Raw genomic sequence first — 19249 nt, 5'->3', positions numbered from 1 at the left:
GGAAAGGAGGAAAAGTGGAAATGGGGGAAGCAAGACATGTTTTCTTTAAAGACAATGAATCTAATTGAGTGGTGGTTATTGGTTTATCCTGTTTTTTCCTTTTTAATGAGCTCTCTAAGTATTGTTTCACTTAATGCTAGAGGCTTATCCCAATGTCAAAAGTTTGAGAGATTGATGTGTCTGACAAAAAAGAGTGATGTGTTATGTCTACAAGAAACGAGGTGGGGAGATAAAATAAGTGATGAAATAAGAAAATTGTGGAATGGAGAAATGTATACTAATTGTGATATAGGAAGGAAAAGAGGGGTAGCTATTTTAATAAAAAAGGGGTATTTGAAAAAGTTGATGTAGACTACAAAGACACAAATGGAAGAATAATAATAGTCAAATTCTTGTGTAATGGAAAAGAAATGAAAGTGTGTAACATACATGCACCTAACGAGGAAAGAGAGAAATATAACTTTTATAAGGATCTGAATGATTTAATAGAAAAACATGAAAACATTATTGTTTTAGGTGATTTTAATACTGTAATACAGAGAATAGATATTGATGATTCAATGCAATTTAGAAGAGATAGAGGGAGGAATGAACTATATAATATAATGGAGAAAAATAATATGGTGGATGTGTGGAGAGAGATGAATGGTATGAAAAGAGAATATTCAAGAAGACAAATTGTTGATAACGTTCTAAAGCAAAGTAGAATAGACTTATTTTTATGCAAGAAAGAAGAAGTACATTATGTCACGAAGGCTTTATATAAAAATTATAGTGAAAGTGATCATGATTTTTTATGGATAACAATGAATTTTAATGAGACTAATAAAGGGCCAGGGGTATGGATATTAAATACAGAACTGCTAAAAATGGAAGTGTACAAAATGGAAATAGAGAGCATAATAATTAATAGTATTAATGATGAAATGTATGAAATGGAAAAAGGTTTTTGGTGGGACAGTTTAAAGTTTAGATTAAAACAATTTTCAATAGAATATTCTAAAAAAATACAGAAAGCGAAAAGAATGAAAGAAATGAAGATCAAAAAAGAGTGGGATGAAGAGATGAGGAAAGTAAATGTGCACGATATTGATAAGATAATGGAATTACAGGAAGAATTAAGGAAAATAGAAGAAGAAAAGTGCAAAGGAGCAATAATTAGAAGCAGGGCAAAAGACATTGTAGAAGGAGAAAGGAGTACAAAATATTTCTATGAACTGGAAAAAACAAGACAGAGAGCGGATATAATAACAAGTATTAAAATACAAGATGGGAAATCTGTAGAAGATAAAGAAGGGATTTTAGGAGAAATTAAAAGATTCTATAAAGATTTATTCACCGAAAATGAGGTGGTTTTAGAAGATGAGGAATTTTTATTAAGAAAAATAAATGTTAAAGTTAAAGAGGAAGACAAGGAAATGTGTGAGAGGGGGATTACGGAATTAGAAATAGGAACAGCAATTGATCAATTGAAAAATGGTAAATGTCCAGGAATAGATGGTTTACCAGCAGAATTTTATATGGTTTTTAAGGGTGTTTTATGTCCAATTTTAAATGAAGTATATACAGATATTTTCAGGAAAGGAAATTTAACTAATAGTATGAAGAAAGGTATGGTGAAAATAATTTACAAGAGAAAAGGGGATAAGGGGGATTTAAAAAATTACAGACCACTAAGCATGTTAAATACAGATTATAAAATATTAGCTAAAATTTTAGCAAATCGACTGAAAATAGTAGTACCAAACATTATTACAACAAATCAAGCATATGCTGTTCTAAAAAGAGATATCACTGATGTTATCAACAATATAAGAGATCTAATATGGTATATGAAGGAGAAAAAAGAAACAGGATATATAATAAGTGTGGATTTGGAAAAAGCATTTGATAGAGTTGAACACAAATATTTGATAGATGTAATGGAGAGATTTGGGTTTGGAGAGAATTTTTTAAATTGGATAAAATGTTTATATACAGATATAACTAGTTGTGTAAAAGTAAATGGTTTTTTAACTGAAGATTTTAAAATAACAAGATCGATCAGACAGGGGTGCCCTATGTCAGCATTATTATACACTTTAGTATCTGAAGCTTTAGGACTGGCAATAGACCAGGAAAAGAACATAAAAGGAATATGGATAAAAGAAACGGAATCAGAACATAAAGTGTTTCAATATGCAGACGACACAACATTTATTTTAAAAGATATTAAAAGTATAGATTTAGCAATGGACATTTTAGAAAGATATTGTAAAGGAACAGGGGCAAAAGTTAATAAAGAAAAAACAACATATATGAGAGTTGGATTAACAAATGATGTATCGAATAAAATACAATTTAAGGAAGAGAAGAGGAATATGAAAATTTTAGGTATAAGGGTTGGTGAAAATGAAAATGAAATAAGGGATGCATTATGGGAGGAGGTTTTAAAAGGAATGGAAAAAAGATTGAATTTCTGGAAATTAAGAAATTTGTTTTTAAAAGGGAAAGTTTTAGTTATCAATTCTTTGTTTTTATCAAAAATGTGGTATGTGCTGAGTTCTGTGAGCTTGCCTTTGTGGATATATAAAAAATGAAATCTATTGTTTTTAAACTTTTTATGGGAAGGGAAAACAGCAAAAATTGCTTATGACACTTTAATTGGAAAGGTGGAGGAAGGAGGGCTAGGTCTAATAGATCCATTTATAAGGATGAAAAGTATAAGAATTAAAATTGTTAATAAATATTGGAAAGATGGAAAATATGCTTGGAAGGGAGTAATGAAATATTTTTTAGATAAATGTGGAAAAATGGGAGATGATGTTCTATGGATGAAACTAAAAGAAAACATGATGAATGGAATTCCAGAGTTTTATAAAGAAGTTGTAAAAGCTTGGGGTGAATTTAGAAAAAATGTTGTTTGTATGTCTTTAAGCAAGGAAGAGATTTTAAGACAACCACTGTTTTTAAATAATACAATTAAAAGGGAACATCAAACCATTTTTTATAAAAAATGGTTTAATGCAGGGATAAAGCAAGTAAAAGATATCATGTATGAAGTGATACCTGGCTTTGTACCTATGCAAGTAATAAGGGATGCAATTGTAGAAAATTATGATGATGAAAGTAAAACAGTCTTAGAAAATCAATTTAAAAAATTGAAAGAGGTAATACCGAAAGAATGGATAAATATTTTAGGAGAAAAGATGCAAACAAATTGTAGCGATAGAATGGTGGTTGCTTTTAAAATCAATGATAAACAATATGACTTTAAAGATGGTACGTTAAAAATGTTTTATTCTTGTTTATGTAAAGATGTTTTTATAACACCAAAAGCCGAAGAATATTGGCAAAGAATATATCCAAACGTGGAAAGAAAAAATATATGGCAGAATCTGAGAGCTTGGTGGAAAAGTCCAATCTTAGAAAATTTTGATTACATTTTAAGACACAATTGTTTACTAAGTGAAATGAGATTGTGCAAAATTGGTCTGGAAAGTAATGCAAGATGTAAGGTATGCAACAGGGAAGATGAGGGAGTGCTGCACCTTTTCTTTAAATGTACAGAGTTACAATGTTTTATAAAAAAAATAAAACTAATGGCAAGTAAATTGGGAGTTGAAGACAAATATCTAAATGAAGAATGGGAAACAATGTTTTTATTTGGTTTTAAAGGTAATGTCAAGAATGAGTGTTTTTTAAATTTCATCTTAAACATTGCAAGGTTTGTTATATGGAGCAGAAGAAATATGGTCAAACAAAAGAAGACAAAAATACCTGTGTGCAAACTTTTTAGGATAAAGATGTGTTTTATTCTAAATGTGCTGTTTGATTACTATAATATGAAAGATGAAAAAGAAGTGTTTGTAAAAAATTTTGTTAAAGGCAATCCATTCCTTGAAATGACATATTTTCATTTTAATGTATTATTGCCAAAATGTGATTTAGATTGTTCTTAAAATGTATGTTATTATGCTTTTAATATTGATTCAAGTCTTTTTTATGGAAAAAAAAAAAATGTTAAAAGACTGTTTTAAAAGGAAATACGATTTTCATGTGCAAAATATGTTTGGAATGTTGTAATATAACAATTTTTGAATAATAATAATAAAAAAAAAATAAAAAAAAAGCTATGCCCGATCTCGTCTGATCTCGGAAGCTAAGCAGGTTTTGGCCTGGTTAGTACTTGGATGGGAGACCGCCTGGGAATACCAGGTGCTGTAAGCTTTTTGGACATTTTTCACGTAGTATATAATAATTTTGCCAAAAAATATAGTCAATGCCCGACCTCTGAATATTAGCAGGTTCAGGCATGGTTTACTTCATGGATGGGAGACTGCCTGGGAATACCAGGTGCTTTAATCTTTTGGAAAATTTCACGAATTATATAATAATCTTTCATTAAAAAAAACAAACACAAAAAAAAAAAGTCAATGCCCGATCTCTGAATCTTAGCAGGTTTAGGTCTGGTTAGTACTTTGATGAGAGACTGCCTAGGAATACCAGGTGCTTTAAGCTTTTGGGTTTTCTTTCCTACTTATATAATGTACTGGTGATTAGATTGGTCGGTCTTTAAATAGCCCTCTCTTTGCAGCAGTCTTGGCTTACGTTCATACCAACCTGGCTATGCCCCATCTCGTCTGATCTCGGAAGCTAAGCAGGTTTGGGCCTGGTTGGTACTTGGATGGTAGACCGCCTCGGAATAACAGGTGCTGTAAGCTTTTTGGAAATTTTTCACTTAGTATATGATAATTTTGCCAAAAAATAGAGTCAATGCCCGATCTCTTAATCTTAGCAGGTTTAGGTCTGGTTAGTACTTTGATGAGAGACTGCCTAGGAATACCAGGTGCTTTAAGCTTTTGGGTTTTCTTTCCTACTTATATAATGCACTGGCGATTAGATTGGCTGGTCTTTAAATAGCCCTCTCTTTGCAGCAGTCTTCGCTTACGTCCATACCAACCTGGCTATGCCCGATCTCGTCTGATCTCGGAAGCTAAGCAGGTTTGGGCCTGGTTAGTACTTGGATGGGAGACGGCCTGGGAATACCAGGTGCTGTAAGCTTTTTGGACATTTTTCACTTAGTATATAATAATTTGGTCAAAAATATAGTCAATGCCCGACCTCTGAATATTAGCAGGTTCGGGCATGGTTTACTTCATGGATGGGAGACTGCCTGGGAATACCAGGTGCTTTAATCTTTTGGAAAATTTCACGAATTATATAATAATCTTTCATTAAAAAAAACAAACACAAAAAAAAAAGTCAATGCCCGATCTCTGAATCTTAGCAGGTTTAGGTCTGGTTAGTACTTTGATGAGAGACTGCCTAGGAATACCAGGTGCTTTAAGCTTTTGGGTTTTCTTTCCTACTTATATAATGTACTGGTGATTGGATTGGTCGGTCTTTAAATAGCCCTCTCTTTGCAGCAGTCTTGGCTTACGGTCATACCAACCTGGCTATGCCCCATCTCGTCTGATCTCGGAAGCTAAGCGGGTTTGGGCCTGGTTGGTACTTGGATGGGAGACCGCCTCGGAATACCAGGTGCTGTAAGCTTTTTGGACATTTTTCACTTAGTATATAATAATTCTGCCAAAAAATAGAGTCAAAGCCCTGATCTCTGAATCTTAGCAGGTTTAGGTCTGGTTAGTACTTGGATTGGAGACCGCCTGGGAATACCAGGTGCTGTAAGCTTTTTGGACATTTTTCACTTAGTATACAATAATTTTGGCAAAAAATATAGTCAATGCCCGACCTCTGAATATTAGCAGGTTCAGGCATGGTTTACTTCATGGATGGGAGACTGCCTGGGAATACCAGGTGCTTTAATCTTTTGGAAAATTTCACGAATTATATAATAATCTTTCATTAAAAAAAACAAACACAAAAAAAAGTCAATGCCCGATCTCTGAATCTTAGCAGGTTTGGGCCTGGTTAGTACATGGATGGGAGACTGCCTGGGAATACCAGGCGCTTTAATCTTTTGGAAAATTTCACGAATTATATAATAATCTTCCATAAAAAAAAAAAAAAAAAAAAAAAAAACGAAAGAGTCAATGCCCGATCTCTGAATCTTAGCAGGTTTAGGTCTGGTTAGTACTTTGATGAGAGACTTCCTAGGAATACCAGGTGCTTTAAGCTTTTGTGTTTTCTTTCCTACTTATATAATGTACTGGCGATTAGATTGGCTGGTCTTTAAATAGCCCTCTCTTTGCAGCAGTCTTCGCTTACGGCCATACCAACCTGGCTATGCCCGATCTCGTCTGATCTCGGAAGCTAAGCAGGTTTGGGCCTGGTTAGTACTTGGATGGGAGACCGCCTCGGAATAACAGGTGCTGTAAGCTTTTTGGAAATTTTTCACTTAGTATATAATAATATTGCCAAAAAATAGAGTCAATGCCCGATCTCTGAATCTTAGCAGGTTTAGGTCTGGTTAGTACTTTGATGAGAGACTGCCTAGGAATACCAGGTGTTTTAAGCTTTTGGGTTTTCTTTCCTACCTATATAATGTACTGGTGATTAGATTGGTCGGTCTTTAAATAGCTCTCTCTTTGCAGCAGTCTTGGCTTACGGTCATACCAACCTGGCTATGCCCCACCTCGTCTGATCTCGGAAGCTTAGTATATAATAATTTTACCAAACAATATAGTCAATGCCCGACCTCTGAATATTAGCAGGTTCGGGCATGGTTTACTTCATGGATGGGAGACTGCCTGGGAAAACCAGGTGCTTTAATCTTTTGGAAAATTTCACGAATTATATAATAATCTTTCATTAAAAAAAAAAAAAAAAAAAAAAAAAGAGTCAATGCCCGATCTCTGAATCTTAGCAGGTTTAGGTCTGGTTAGTACTTTGATGAGAGACTGCCTAGGAATACCAGGTGCTTTAAGCTTTTGGGTTTTCTTTCCTACTTATATAATGTACTGGCGATTAGATTGGCTGGTCTTTAAATAGTCCTCTCTTTGCAGCAGTCTTCGCTTACGGCCATACCAACCTGGCTATGCCCGATTTCGTCTGATCTCTGAAGCTAAGCAGGTTTGGCCTCGTTAGTACTTGGATGGGAGACCGCCTGGGAATATCAGGTGCTGTAAGCTTTTTGGACATTTTTCACTTAGTATATAATATTTTTGCCAAATAATAGAGTCAATGCCCGATCTCTGAATATTAGCAGGTTTGGGCCTGGTTAGTACATGAATAGGAGACTGCCTGGGAATACCAGGCGCTTAAATCTTTTGGAAAATTTCACGAATTATATAATAATCTTCCATAAAAAAATAAATAAAAAAAAAAGTCAATGCCCGATCTCTGAATCTTAGCAGGTTTAGGTCTGGTTAGTACTTTGATGAGATACTGCCTAGGAATACCAGGTGCTTTAAGCTTTTGGGTTTTGTTTCCTACTTATATAATGTACTGGTGATTAGATTGGTCGGTCTTTAAATAGCCCTCTCTTTGCAGCAGTCTTGGCTTACGTTCATACCAACCTGGCTATGCCCCATCTCGTCGGATCTCGGAAGCTAAGCAGGTTTGGGCCTGGTTGGTACTTGGATGGTAGACCGCCTCGGAATTACAGGTGCTGTAAGCTTTTTGGAAATTTTTCACTTAGTATATAATAATTTTGCCAAAAAATAGAATCAATGCCCGATCTCTTAATCTTAGCAGGTTTAGGTCTGGTTAGTACTTTGATGAGAGACTGCCTAGGAATACCAGGTGCTTTAAGCTTTTGGGTTTTCTTTCCTACTTATATAATGTACTGGCGATTAGATTGGCTGGTCTTTAAATAGCCCTCTCTTTGCAGCAGTCTTGGCTTACGGTCATACCAACCTGGCTATGCCCCATCTCGTCTGATCTTGGAAGCTAAGCAGGTTTGGGCCTGGTTGGTACTTGGATGGGAGACCGCCTCGGAATACCAGGTGCTGTAAGTTTTTTGGACATTTTTCACTTAGTATACAGTATTGTTCAAAATAATAGCAGTACAATGTGACTAACCAGAATAATCAAGGTTTTTAGTATATTTTTTATTGCTACGTGGCAAACAAGTTACCAGTTGGCTCAGTAGATTCTCAGAAAACAAATGAGACCCAGCATTCATGATATGCACGCTCTTAAGGCTGTGCAATTGGGCAATTAGTTGAAAGGGGTGTGTTCAAAAAAATAGCAGTGTCTACCTTTGACTGTACAAACTCAAAACTATTTTGTACAAACATTTTTTTTTTCTGGGATTTAGCAATCCTGTGAATCACTAAACTAATATTTAGTTGTATGACCACAGTTTTTTAAAACTGCTTGACATCTGTGTGGCATGGAGTCAACCAACTTGTGGCACCTCTCAGCTGTTATTCCACTCCATGATTCTTTAACAACATTCCACAATTCATTCACATTTCTTGGTTTTGCTTCAGAAACAGCATTTTTGATATCACCCCACAAGTTCTCAATTGGATTAAGGTCTGGAGATTGGGCTGGCCACTCCATAACATTAATTTTGTTGGTTTGGAACCAAGACTTTGCCCGTTTACTAGTGTGTTTTGGGTCATTGTCTTGTTGAAACAACCATTTCAAGGGCATTTCCTCTTAAGCATTGGGCAACATGACCTCTTCAAGTATTTTAACATATGCAAACTGATCCATGATCCCTGGTATGCGATAAATAGGCCCAACACCATAGTAGGAGAAACATGCCCATATCATGATGCTTGCACCTCCATGCTTCACTGTCTTCACTGTGTACTGTGGCTTGAATTCAGAGTTTGGGGGTCGTCTCACAAACTGCCTGTGGCCCTTGGACCCAAAAAGAACAATTTTACTCTCATCAGTCCACAAAATGTTCCTCCATTTCTCTTTAGGCCAGTTGATGTGTTCTTTGGCAAATTGTAACCTCTTCTGCACATGCCTTTTTTTTAACAGAGGGACTTTGCGGGGGATTCTTGAAAATAGATTAGCTTCACACAGATGTCTTCTAACTGTCACAGTACTTACAGGTAACTCCAGACTGTCTTTGATCATCCTGGAGGTGATCATTGGCTGAGCCTTTGCCATTCTGGTTATTCTTCTATCCATTTTGATGGTTGTCTTCCGTTTTCTTCCACGTCTCTCTGGTTTTGCTCTCCATTTTAAGGCATTGGAGATCATTTTAGCTGAACAGCCTATCATTTTTTGCACCTCTTTATAGGTTTTCCCCTCTCTAATCAACTTTTTAATCAAAGTACGCTGTTCTTCTGAACAATGTCTTGAACGACCCATTTTCCTCAGCTTTCAAATGCATGTTCAACAAGTGTTGGCTTCATCCTTAAATAGGGGCCACCTGATTCACACCTGTTTCTTCACAAAATTGATGACCTCAGTGATTGAATGCCACACTGCTATTTTTTTGAACACACCCCTTTCAACTAATTCAACTAATTGCCCAATTGCACAGCCTTAAGAGCGTGCATATCATGAATGCTGGGTCTCGTTTGTTTTCTGAGAATCTACTGAACCTACTGGTAACTTGTTTGCCACGTAGCAATAAAAAAATATACGAAAAACCTTGATTATTCTGGTTAGTCACATTGTACTGCTATTATTTTGAACAATACTGTATAATAATTTTGCCAAAAAATAGAGTCAAAGCCCTGATCTCTGAATCTTAGCAGGTTTAGGCCTGGTTAGTACTTTGATGAGAGACTGCCTAGGAATACCAGGTGCTTTAAGCTTTTGGGTTTTCTTTCCTACTTATATAATGTACTGGTGATTAGATTGGTCGGTCTTTAAATAGCCCTCTCTTTGCAGCAGTCTTGGCTTACGGTCATACCAACCTGGCTATGCCCCATCTCGTCTGATCTCGGAAGCTAAGCAGGTTTGGGCCTGGTTGGTACTTGGATGGGAGACCGCCTCGGAATACCAGGTGCTGTAAGCTTTTTGGACATTTTTCACTTAGTATATAATAATTTTGCCAAAAAATAGAGTCAAAGCCCTGATCTCTGAATCTTAGCAGGTTTAGGTCTGGTTAGTACTTGGATTGGAGACCGCCTGGGAATACCAGGTGCTGTAAGCTTTTTGGACATTTTTCACTTAGTATATAATAATTTTGCCAAAAAATATAGTCAATGCCCGACCTCTGAATATTAGCAGGTTCAGGCATGGTTTACTTCATGGATGGGAGACTGCCTGGGAATACCAGGTGCTTTAATCTTTTGGAAAATTTCACGAATTATATAATAATCTTTCATTAAAAAAAACAAACACAACAAAAAAGTCAATGCCCGATCTCTGAATCTTAGCAGGTTTAGGTCTGGTTAGTACTTGGATTGGAGACCGCCTGGGAGTACCAGGCGCTCTAAGCTTTTTGGACATTTTTCACTTAGTATATAATAATTTTGCCAAATAATAGAGTCAATGCCCGATCTCTGAATCTTAGCAGGTTTGGGCCTGGTTAGTACATGGATGAGAGACTGCCTAGGAATACCAGGTGCTTTAAGCTTTTGGGTTTTCTTTCCTACTTATATAATGTACTGGTGATTAGATTGGTCGGTCTTTAAATAGCCCTCTCTTTGCAGCAGTCTTGGCTTACGTTCATACCAACCTGGCTATGCCCCATCTTGTCTGATCTCGGAAGCTAAGCAGGTTTGGGCCTGGTTGGTACTTGGATGGTAGACCGCCTCGGAATAACAGGTGCTGTAAGCTTTTTGGAAATTTTTCACTTAGTATATAATAATTTTGCCAAAAAATAGAGTCAATGCCCGATCTCTTAATCTTAGCAGGTTTAGGTCTGGTTAGTACTTTGATGAGAGACTGCCTAGGAATACCAGGTGCTTTAAGCTTTTGGGTTTTCTTTCCTACTTATATAATGTACTGGCGATTAGATTGGCTGGTCTTTAAATAGCCCTCTCTTTGCAGCAGTCTTCGCTTACGTCCATACCAACCTGGCTATGCCCGATCTCATCTGATCTCGGAAGCTAAGCAGGTTTGGGCCTGGTTAGTACTTGGATGGGAGACGGCCTGGGAATACCAGGTGCTGTAAGCTTTTTGGACATTTTTCACTTAGTATATAATAATTTTGCCAAAAATATAGTCAATGCCCGACCTCTGAATATTAGCAGGTTCGGGCATGGTTTACTTCATGGATGGGAGACTGCCTGGGAATACCAGGTGCTTTAATCTTTTGGAAAATTTCACGAATTATATAATAATCTTTCATTAAAAAAAACAAACACAAAAAAAAAGTCAATGCCCGATCTCTGAATCTTAGCAGGTTTAAGTCTGGTTAGTACTTTGATGAGAGACTGCCTAGGAATACCAGGTGTTTTAAGCTTTGGGGTTTTCTTTCCTACCTATATAATGTACTGGTGATTAGATTGGTCGGTCTTTAAATAGCCCTCTCTTTGCAGCAGTCTTGGCTTACGGTCATACCAACCTGGCTATGCCCCATCTCGTCTGATCTCGGAAGCTAAGCAGGTTTGGGCCTTGTTGGTACTTGGATGGGAGACCGCCTCGGAATAACAGGTGCTGTAAGCTTTTTGGAAATTTTTCACTTAGTATATAATAATATTGCCAAAAAATAGAGTCAATGCCCTGATCTCTGAATCTTAGCAGGTTTAGGTCTGGTTAGTACTTGGATTGGAGACCGCCTGGGAGTACCAGGCACTCTAAGCTTTTTGGACATTTTTCACTTAGTATATAATAATTTTGCCAAATAATAGAGTCAATGCCCGATCTCTGAATCTTAGCAGGTTTGGGCCTGGTTAGTACATGGATGAGAGACTGCCTGGGAATACCAGGCGCTTTAATCTTTTGGAAAATTTCACGAATTATATAATAATCTTCCATAAAAAAATAAATAAAAAAAATGAAAGAGTCAATGCCCGATCTCTGAATCTTAGCAGGTTTAGGTCTGGTTAGTACTTTGATGAGAGACTTCCTAGGAATACCAGGTGCTTTAAGCTTTTGTGTTTTCTTTCCTACTTATATAATGTACTGGCGATTAGATTGGCTGGTCTTTAAATAGCCCTCTCTTTGCAGCAGTCTTCGCTTACGGCCATACCAACCTGGCTATGCCCGATCTCGTCTGATCTCGGAAGCTAAGCAGGTTTTGGCCTGGTTAGTACTTGGATGGTAGACCGCCTGGGAATACCAGGTGCTGTAAGCTTTTTGGACATTTTTCACTTAGTATATAATAATTTTGCCAAAAAATATAGTCAATGCCCGACCTCTGAATATTAGCAGGTTCGGGCATGGTTTACTTCATGGATGGGAGACTGCCTGGGAATACCAGGTGCTTTAATCTTTTGGAAAATTTCACGAATTATATAATAATCTTTCATTAAAAAAAACAAACACAAAAAAAAAGTCAATGCCCGATCTCTGAATCTTAGCAGGTTTAGGTCTGGTTAGTACTTTGATGAGAGACTGCCTAGGAATACCAGGTGCTTTAAGCTTTTGGGTTTTCTTTCCTACTTATATAATGTACTGGTGATTAGATTGGTCGGTCTTTAAGTAGCCCTCTCTTTGCAGCAGTCTTGGCTTACGGTCATACCAACCTGGCTATGCCCCACCTCGTCTGATCTCGGAAGCTTAGTATATAATATTTTTACCAAACAATATAGTCAATGCCCGACCTCTGAATATTAGCAGTTTCGGGCATGGTTTACTTCAAGGATGGGAGACTGCCTGGGAAAACCAGGTGCTTTAATCTTTTGGAAAATTTCACGAATTATATAATAATCTTTCATTAAAAAAAAAAAAAAAAAAGGAGTCAATGCCCGATCTCTGAATCTTAGCAGGTTTGGGCCTGGTTAGTACATGGATGGGAGACTGCCTGGGAATACCAGGTGCTTTAATCTTTTGGAAAATTTCACGAATTATATAATAATCTTTCATTAAAAAAAAAAAAAAAAAGTCAATGCCCGATCTCTGAATCTTAGCAGGTTTAGGTCTGGTTAGTACTTTGATGAGAGACTGCCTAGGAATACCAGGTGCTTTAAGCTTTTGGGTTTTCTTTCCTACTTATATAATGTACTGGTGATTAGATTGGTTAGTCTTTAAATAGCCCTCTCTTTGCAGCAGTCTTGGCTTACGTTCATACCAACCTGGCTATGCCCCATCTCGTCTGATCTCGGAAGCTAAGCAGGTTTGGGCCTGGTTGGTACTTGGATGGTAGACCGCCTCGGAATAACAGGTGCTGTAAGCTTTTTGGAAATTTTTCACTTAGTATATAATAATTTTGCCAAAAAATAGAGTCAATGCCCGATCTCTTAATCTTAGCAGGTTTAGGTCTGGTTAGTACTTTGATGAGAGACTGCCTAGGAATACCAGGTGCTTTAAGCTTTTGGGTTTTCTTTCCTACTTATATAATGTACTGGCGATTAGATTGGCTGGTCTTTAAATAGCCCTCTCTTTGCAGCAGTCTTCGCTTACGTCCATACCAACCTGGCTATGCCCGATCTCATCTGATCTCGGAAGCTAAGCAGGTTTGGGCCTGGTTAGTACTTGGATGGGAGACGGCCTGGGAATACCAGGTGCTGTAAGCTTTTTGGACATTTTTCACTTAGTATATAATAATTTTGCCAAAAATATAGTCAATGCCCGACCTCTGAATATTAGCAGGTTCGGGCATGGTTTACTTCATGGATGGGAGACTGCCTGGGAATACCAGGTGCTTTAATCTTTTGGAAAATTTCACGAATTATATAATAATCTTTCATTAAAAAAAACAAACACAAAAAAAAAGTCAATGCCCGATCTCTGAATCTTAGCAGGTTTAGGTCTGGTTAGTACTTTGATGAGAGACTGCCTAGGAATACCAGGTGTTTTAAGCTTTTGGGTTTTCTTTCCTACCTATATAATGTACTGGTGATTAGATTGGTCGGTCTTTAAATAGCCCTCTCTTTGCAGCAGTCTTGGCTTACGGTCATACCAACCTGGCTATGCCCCATCTCGTCTGATCTCGGAAGCTAAGCAGGTTTGGGCCTTGTTGGTACTTGGATGGGAGACCGCCTCGGAATAACAGGTGCTGTAAGCTTTTTGGAAATTTTTCACTTAGTATATAATAATATTGCCAAAAAATAGAGTCAATGCCCTGATCTCTGAATCTTAGCAGGTTTAGGTCTGGTTAGTACTTGGATTGGAGACCGCCGGGAGTACCAGGCGCTCTAAGCTTTTTGGACATTTTTCACTTAGTATATAATAATTTTGCCAAATAATAGAGTCAATGCCCGATCTCTGAATCTTAGCAGGTTTGGGCCTGGTTAGTACATGGATGAGAGACTGCCTGGGAATACCAGGCGCTTTAATCTTTTGGAAAATTTCACGAATTATATAATAATCTTCCATAAAAAAATAAATAAAAAAAATGAAAGAGTCAATGCCCGATCTCTGAATCTTAGCAGGTTTAGGTCTGGTTAGTACTTTGATGAGAGACTTCCTAGGAATACCAGGTGCTTTAAGCTTTTGTGTTTTCTTTCCTACTTATATAATGTACTGGCGATTAGATTCGCTGGTCTTTAAATAGCCCTCTCTTTGCAGCAGTCTTCGCTTACGGCCATACCAACCTGGCTATGCCCGATCTCGTCTGATCTCGGAAGCTAAGCAGGTTTTGGCCTGGTTAGTACTTGGATGGTAGACCGCCTGGGAATACCAGGTGCTGTAAGCTTTTTGGACATTTTTCACTTATTATATAATAATTTTGCCAAAAAATATAGTCAATGCCCGACCTCTGAATATTAGCAGGTTCGGGCATGGTTTACTTCATGGATGGGAGACTGCCTGGGAATACCAGGTGCTTTAATCTTTTGGAAAATTTCACGAATTATATAATAATCTTTCATTAAAAAAAACAAACACAAAAAAAAAGTCAATGCCCGACCTCTGAATCTTAGCAGGTTTAGGTCTGGTTAGTACTTTGATGAGAGACTGCCTAGGAATACCAGGTGCTTTAAGCTTTTGGGTTTTCTTTCCTACTTATATAATGTACTGGTGATTAGATTGGTCGGTCTTTAAGTAGCCCTCTCTTTGCAGCAGTCTTGGCTTACGGTCATACCAACCTGGCTATGCCCCACCTCGTCTGATCTCGGAAGCTTAGTATATAATAATTTTACCAAACAATATAGTCAATGCCCGACCTCTGAATATTAGCAGGTTCGGGCATGGTTTACTTCATGGATGGGAGACTGCCTGGGAAAACCAGGTGCTTTAATCTTTTGGAAAATTTCACGAAATATATAATAATCTTTCATTAAAAAAAAAAAAAAAAAAAAAAAAAAAGAGTCAATGCCCGATCTCTGAATCTTAGCAGGTTTAGGTCTGGTTAGTACTTTGATGAGAGACTGCCTAGGAATACCAGGTGCTTTAAGCTTTTGGGTTTTCTTTCCTACTTACATAATGTACTGGCGATTAGATTGGCTGGTCTTTAAATAGTCCTCTCTTTGCAGCAGTCTTCGCTTACAGCCATACCAACCTGGCTATGCCCGATTTCGTCTGATCTCGGAAGCTAAGCAGGTTTGGCCTCGTTAGTACTTGGATGGGAGACCGCCTGGGAATACCAGGTGCTGTAAGCTTTTTGGACATTTTTCACTTAGTATATAATATTTTTGCCAAATAATAGAGTCAATGCCCGATCTCTGAATATTAGCAGGTTTGGGCCTGGTTAGTACATGGATAGGAGACTGCCTGGGAATACCAGGCGCTTTAATCTTTTGGAAAATTTCACGAATTATATAATAATCTTCCATAAAAAAAATAAATAAAAAAAAGTCAATGCCCAATCTCTGAATCTTAGCAGGTTTAGGTCTGGTTAGTACTTTGATGAGATACTGCCTAGGAATACCAGGTGCTTTAAGCTTTTGGGTTTTCTTTCCTACTTATATAATGTACTGGTAATTAGATTGGTCGGTCTTTAAATAGCCCTCTCTTTGCAGCAGTCTTGGCTTACGTTCATACTGAAGAAGTGGATGCCGATTTGCCATATCCTTCATACTGATATTAATTATTTTATTACATGATTTCTTGTTTGACTATTAATCAAGTTATAGCAAGAGTGAAATGTGTAACCTTATGTGTGCTGTATTTCTTTTCCTCAAGATTAATGTCCACATATTATGTGTGTGTATCCAACCGTAATGATAAGACACTCGCCAGTGCTAGAAAGCCTTGAATTTTAGATAAGTTCTCTGTGTACGTGTGTTAGTATCTGTCTGTACAGGGAGAAGCTCAGACAGTCCCAGGACAAACAATCAACTGCCAGTGTCCAGCATATCAGATATACGTCTTTGGAGAGTTTTATCTAGGTTTTGGAACCAATCAGAATTTTGTTGACTCATGTATTGACGCAATTAGTATCCTCTGTCAGGGTATAACTGTGGTTGATTTTGTATTGTACTGGGGGGCGGCCTGCGAACTCCTTCGAGAGTGTTGAAGCTGACTTCTGCTGATGAAATTGCAAACTATTTTCTTCAAGTAAAATTATTATTATTAATTGAACTCATCTCTGAGTCCTGGTCTTCATTGCGACATATCTGGTCCTTGGGTTTTAACTGTAAATTCCCCTACAGTTAATGGTGGAGGATCGGCGGGCAATAGTTCTTTGGTGACATCCCTGATCAATCATCAAACCAAGGTAGGAAAGATTTTAGATTTAATATTATTGGTTAGGGACTGTCTGTAAGTGGAGGGGGTCGAGAGAAGGAGGAACGATAGACTCACTCAGACGTGAGGGGGTAGACACCAGCTCCAGGGTGGAGTAAGGTAAATTGGTGTCACAATATACCTGTAAATAAGTAACCTTGTGAGTATAAGGGGTACAAGTACACATCGGTAGGTCTTGATATAAGATATTTAGAGATGTGTACAGTTACAGAGGGAACAGGTGCACACCTATAGGTCTTAGAGAGAGACGTAAACATTTTCTAGGTGTGCACAGTCCAGGGGGGGACAAAAACGCATTCTTAACAGGCATGTGAACCCGTAAAGGGCAGTGCTGGGTCAAGCACCGAGGGACAAGGGACACATAGAGCCGTAAATAGGCAGTGCTGGGTCAAGCACAGAAAGCCGAAAAGCACGAGAGGCCATAAAGGGCAGTGCATTTACGGCCAGGGAAGCCAAAGTAGGGGTATGGGAAATCCCGAGAAGAATGTAAGACGCTAGACGGGGGTTCTAGTCGTATCTCGCTCTTCCAACTCTCGATCACCCACCTTTACAGACAGGGGCGCCCCGAGCTTAGAAATAGGCCAGGTCAGTGGTTAGGGAAAAGAGTATCCAAAATTAGTGTTTAAAAATAAATAGTGATAATTCATATGTGCACCTATAAAAATATAGGGATATATGCAAAGGGAAAGTATTGATTGATCTGGGATGCCTCAGGAACAACCCCAAAAAGAGCTAAAATGTAGTTTTCATGACCCTGATTGAATTGGACCAGTATATGGAAATTCTGGAATATACTTTGCAATTTCATCACGCAGAAGTCAAGTGCTGTTGGTAAGATCGCCGCCTCAATATGTTTTTGGTTTATGATAGAAATATGACTGACAAATTAGGTAACCTGGTCAGCCCTGATAGAAATAATGAAACAGAAGAGAGCAAATGCTGTAAACAGTTTGGCTCTGAAGCTCTGACTTTAAAAAAATATATATATTCTCTGAATTCATTTAAAGAATGATCAGTCTGAGCTTTAATTCTGATTGTAATGTTAAAACAAAAACTTGATTGGCTTTAAACTTAGAAAGAACCTGAGAAATAAACATTTATAAATGTATGTGCCGATTTGTTAAAAATAATCCCAGAAGTAACTGAGTGATGATTTAATCTGATTCTCTGTGCATAGAAGGTTTAAATGACAAAGAATGATATCATAAGACCTGTTCCAGTTCCTATATAATTGTTGAAAGTCCTGACAAGGAATACTGAACAGAATTCTGGGTTAGTGAAAAAAAAAAAAACTGTAGGCACACAAATTGGCAGTGGCATTTTGGAAAAACTTAGAAGCTTATGTTTTGTTAAAAAAGATAAAATTACTTTGACTACAATGAAGCCGTTGTTTTATCTCATGCTGGCCCCCACCATGACTCTGGCTTAAGCTTTGAAAGTACCAGAGACATGTTCTGAGTAAAAAAAAAAAAAAAAAAAAAATGTAATTTCTATATTTACTAATGTTTGGCCAAAAGAGTAATTTTATTGTTGGATTGCAAAATTGTAGTCACGCAAATATAAAATAAGAGAAAAGAAAAATAAGAGAAAAGAAAATTATTTTTTGTTTATGAGATGATAAAGTTGTAAACAAGTAACATAAACGGGGGTTTCAAAGTAACTTTGAAGACAGCATGCTAGCAAGCCCCAAAGTAATATACCTGGGTCAGATAACCTCTGACAGATTTAAAACCAATGTTGAAATTCAGAAGCCATGGCCAGAATTAAGTGAATGGATAAATACAAGTTGATGTAAAAGTAATGACAATGACTGCAAAGAACTTTGAGAAACATTTGAGTTGCGAAAATAAAGTAAAAATACAAATATAAAGATGTTTATTTTTAAAATGCATATAATTTCTGACAAGTTTTAAACTGGGCTAGAGTAAAATGATAGTACGATGAAATTATGTTAAAAATGAATGAAAATGCATTGTTACGAGTCCTGAATCCCTCAGAGTTCTCTCTCTCTCTCATTCAAAGTAAGCTAAAATGCCGTTATCTGAGCTTGTGTTTAAGTGATAAGATATTTATAGTACAGCACAGTGTTTCAGTCAAATCATAGGCAGAGATGCTAAAGAACATGCTAAAAAGAGTTCAGATTTAATGCATTAAGAGGGCAATTGGTAGTTGAATGTTCAACTGCCCAATGCATGTAAGAAATAAGAGATTATAAAAATAATGAATAACAATTTAGGAGCAATTGTTGAAAAGACATGAGGTCTTTAAAATCATAATACAGACCCTGAGCTATAGATGTAAATAATTTTGAATAGTTAAACAGTTGTATTGCTATTTGTTCTATGACCAGTAACTTATCTGTCTTATTTTTAGTCTCCACCATCATACAGGGCCTGATGGCTGCAGCTACAGAAGCAACAGAAAATTACAATGAATGGACGGGTGTGAAAAATAAATTCACTGAGTAATCTCAGCATGATAGTTTGGAGGTATCCAATTGAGTTTAGCGATTAAATATTAGTTTGATTAACCTTTTTCAATGTTTTAACACTAGTAGGTGCTGTCAATGGCTCTCATGGTTCTTGAGTGCACCTTTCCTAAGCTGCAGGAAATACTGGATTCTGGAAGAAGACTGTCGAGGATGTTGCAACGG

At 37.2% G+C, this 19249-nt stretch overlaps 10 non-coding genes and 7 pseudogenes across 10 annotated transcripts; all 17 read left to right on the top strand.

Annotated features, from left to right (window-relative positions):
• The first annotated feature begins 4584 nt into the window (after positions 1-4584).
• LOC128007107 (uncharacterized) lies at positions 4585-4703 on the top strand (annotated as a pseudogene).
• Positions 4704-4924: 221 nt separating this feature from the next.
• On the top strand, positions 4925-5043 carry LOC128004547 (5S ribosomal RNA). The gene has a single exon (XR_008177234.1). It is a non-coding gene; the product is annotated as a 5S ribosomal RNA (ribosomal RNA).
• A 373-nt stretch (positions 5044-5416) lies between these two features.
• On the top strand, positions 5417-5535 carry LOC128006338 (5S ribosomal RNA). Its single transcript, XR_008178965.1, has one exon. It is a non-coding gene; the product is annotated as a 5S ribosomal RNA (ribosomal RNA).
• A 669-nt stretch (positions 5536-6204) lies between these two features.
• LOC128001002 (5S ribosomal RNA) lies at positions 6205-6323 on the top strand. The gene has a single exon (XR_008173773.1). It is a non-coding gene; the product is annotated as a 5S ribosomal RNA (ribosomal RNA).
• Positions 6324-6955: 632 nt separating this feature from the next.
• Positions 6956-7073, top strand: LOC128006883 (uncharacterized; annotated as a pseudogene).
• A 369-nt stretch (positions 7074-7442) lies between these two features.
• Positions 7443-7561, top strand: LOC128007256 (uncharacterized; annotated as a pseudogene).
• A 221-nt stretch (positions 7562-7782) lies between these two features.
• Positions 7783-7901, top strand: LOC128006438 (5S ribosomal RNA). Its single transcript, XR_008179055.1, has one exon. It is a non-coding gene; the product is annotated as a 5S ribosomal RNA (ribosomal RNA).
• A 1854-nt stretch (positions 7902-9755) lies between these two features.
• Positions 9756-9874, top strand: LOC128005984 (5S ribosomal RNA). The gene has a single exon (XR_008178620.1). It is a non-coding gene; the product is annotated as a 5S ribosomal RNA (ribosomal RNA).
• A 648-nt stretch (positions 9875-10522) lies between these two features.
• On the top strand, positions 10523-10641 carry LOC128007299 (uncharacterized; annotated as a pseudogene).
• Positions 10642-10862: 221 nt separating this feature from the next.
• LOC128003623 (5S ribosomal RNA) lies at positions 10863-10981 on the top strand. Its single transcript, XR_008176343.1, has one exon. It is a non-coding gene; the product is annotated as a 5S ribosomal RNA (ribosomal RNA).
• Positions 10982-11353: 372 nt separating this feature from the next.
• On the top strand, positions 11354-11472 carry LOC128006988 (uncharacterized; annotated as a pseudogene).
• A 512-nt stretch (positions 11473-11984) lies between these two features.
• On the top strand, positions 11985-12103 carry LOC128003481 (5S ribosomal RNA). The gene has a single exon (XR_008176204.1). It is a non-coding gene; the product is annotated as a 5S ribosomal RNA (ribosomal RNA).
• Positions 12104-13025: 922 nt separating this feature from the next.
• On the top strand, positions 13026-13144 carry LOC128007106 (uncharacterized; annotated as a pseudogene).
• Positions 13145-13365: 221 nt separating this feature from the next.
• On the top strand, positions 13366-13484 carry LOC128003622 (5S ribosomal RNA). Its single transcript, XR_008176342.1, has one exon. It is a non-coding gene; the product is annotated as a 5S ribosomal RNA (ribosomal RNA).
• A 372-nt stretch (positions 13485-13856) lies between these two features.
• On the top strand, positions 13857-13975 carry LOC128006986 (uncharacterized; annotated as a pseudogene).
• Positions 13976-14486: 511 nt separating this feature from the next.
• LOC128003480 (5S ribosomal RNA) lies at positions 14487-14605 on the top strand. Its single transcript, XR_008176203.1, has one exon. It is a non-coding gene; the product is annotated as a 5S ribosomal RNA (ribosomal RNA).
• A 786-nt stretch (positions 14606-15391) lies between these two features.
• Positions 15392-15509, top strand: LOC128006073 (5S ribosomal RNA). Its single transcript, XR_008178706.1, has one exon. It is a non-coding gene; the product is annotated as a 5S ribosomal RNA (ribosomal RNA).
• The last annotated feature ends 3740 nt before the right edge of the window (positions 15510-19249 follow it).

The sequence above is a fragment of the Carassius gibelio genome, chromosome B22, assembly GCF_023724105.1.
Source record: "Carassius gibelio isolate Cgi1373 ecotype wild population from Czech Republic chromosome B22, carGib1.2-hapl.c, whole genome shotgun sequence".
Classification (NCBI taxonomy): Eukaryota; Metazoa; Chordata; class Actinopteri; order Cypriniformes; family Cyprinidae; genus Carassius; species Carassius gibelio.
This window is presented reverse-complemented; position numbering and strand designations above follow the sequence as displayed.